This window comes from Sapajus apella, unplaced genomic scaffold (assembly GCF_009761245.1).
Source record: "Sapajus apella isolate SASKATOON/1434 unplaced genomic scaffold, GSC_monkey_1.0 scaffold18, whole genome shotgun sequence".
NCBI classification, from domain to species: Eukaryota; Metazoa; Chordata; class Mammalia; order Primates; family Cebidae; genus Sapajus; species Sapajus apella.
In genome coordinates this window covers 19,680,071-19,682,303 of record NW_022436958.1, presented here as the reverse complement: position 1 = coordinate 19,682,303, position 2,233 = coordinate 19,680,071, and the positions used below count along the sequence as shown (strand labels likewise).

Sequence of the window (2,233 nt, the reverse complement as noted above, 5' to 3'; positions counted from 1 at the left end):
TGTAGTCATACTAAATGCTAAATTTCTCCATTTTTCCAAAATGTTTTATATATATAGATGATTTTTCTCCTTTTACCACAGGATCTAATCAAGGTTCACACATTGTAATCGTTATGTCTCTGTAGTGCCCTTAGACTGTTCGTTCACTCCTCTTTCCCTCACCAGCCTCACTCTGTGGCTTTGAATCCTTTAAATAAGCCAGGTCAGCTGTCCTGAAGAATGTCCCAGATACTAGATTCTTCTGTTTATTTAGGGTTTAGTACAAAAAAAATCCAGCAAGAACACTTTCAGACTCCTTTGTTTCTGTTTGTATTCTATGTTTTTATTTTTAGCATAATTTTATATTTGAACATGTAGAACATTTACATGCTTCCAAAATCAAAACTGCTGGCACAGCTCGATTAGCCTGGTCACAGGTGGGCCCAGGTCCCAGCCCTTCATGGTGGCTCAAGCTGTGGACACTGGACTGGAAGGCCCCAGAGGATGCAAACCCCCAACTCTGAAGTCATGGGTTAAGAAAACATATCTTTCCTATATTTTCTTTTGTAAAAATAGGAAAAACATATGGACCAGCTAAGCGGGTCAGCACTTCTGTTGAGTCTATGAACAGGGGTCCAGCCATCCAGACAGGCTTTACAAAACTCAACAACTACATTCAAGGCAAAAGAAGAAAGAGATGAAAATAATGACAGCTTCAGTCACAAGCTACACAGAGGTGGGTTCAGGTCTTTTAATGAGTCTACCAAGTCCATTTCCCTGTGTATCTCCTCTGAACAGCAATTCCATCTGCCCAGGCCTTCACACTTTATTGAAGACACAGTCAATATGACTGTGTTTCGTTCAATCATTCTCTAGTGCCCCAAATGATCAAGAACAACTTTTGACATTAGCAAGGATTTTGAGGGAAGAAGGAAAAGTTTTCAATGAAAAGGTGGACTACACTGCAGGCTGCATCAGTCCTTCCAAATAGGTTAATAGAAATAATAAAGTGTAATTGACTCAGAAAAAGGAGTCCTCCAAAGAAAATAAATGAGAAAAGGAAAGGAAGTTCCATTGCTGGAAGAAAACTTCTGTTTAAACTAGACATCAACACTACCTATAATAAAATGTGTGTCTAGCATCTTCTTTTTGAGCGCACTACAATGACTCGAGCTTATTTCCAAAGTACCTTTTTAGCACTTGAAGCTTTGTCATGGGGGACAATAATCTACTCACATGTAAATTGGTCATAACTATGGTGACATTTTACTTCGTGGGGATTCAGGGATATGTCATGTTATTTCCCGTTTCTTCACTGCATCACAATCATGTTGCCTTGTGTCAATTGGATTTCATCCCCTCCAGATATTATCAACAAAAATATTAAAGATTTTATTTAACAAATCAAAACTATAGAATGTGATGTAATCCAGGAGGTCCTGTTCTCAGACATATCCCATCTACTCCAAGCTTATTACTTCTTATAAGAAATTTCTGTCGTCAGTTTTTAGTTTATCTTTCCTATGTTTTCTTCTGTAAAAATAGGAAAAACATATTTATTTTATTTTTTATTTCTCACAACGGATGTGACATTACATATACTCTTTTCCATAATGATTTTTTTTAAATAAATTTTCTTTTAGACTAATGTTAGACTTTCAGAAGAGTTGAAAAGATATTAGAGTTCTCATATACCCCTCACATGGTTTCTCCTGCAGTTAAAATTATGTTTTCCTATGGTATATTTTTCAAAACAAAACAATCAGCATTTACAAATGACTATTAACTGGATTTTACAAGTTTTTCCACCAATATTCTCTTTCTCTTCTAGAATCCCATGAAGGATCTCACAATGCATTTTGTCACCATGTCTCTTTAGCCTTCCCTGGTTTGTGAAAGTTTGCCAGTTTTTAATTTATTCATGACCTTGCCATGAGATGTATTGGTTGGGTATTTTGTAGAATGCCCACCATGTTGGGTGATGTTTTTCTCATGATAAGATTGGGATTATGGACTTTGGGGAAGAATATCACAGAGATAAAGTGCCCTTCTCATCAGACCATACGGGAACATTGGAGTAGATGGGCTATGTGTGAGAACAAGACTTCCCGATTATATCACATTCTACAGTTTTGATTTGTTAAATAAAATATTTAATATTTTTATTGATATTATAAATAAAAATGACATCCAGCTGACACAGGGCAACATGATTGTGATGCAGTGAAAAAGGGGGAAGTAACATGACATTTCC

General features: G+C 36.3%; 1 pseudogene; it reads left to right on the top strand.

Moving 5' to 3' along the window:
* The first annotated feature begins 439 nt into the window (after positions 1-439).
* On the top strand, positions 440-1,033 carry LOC116557147 (annotated as a pseudogene).
* The last annotated feature ends 1,200 nt before the right edge of the window (positions 1,034-2,233 follow it).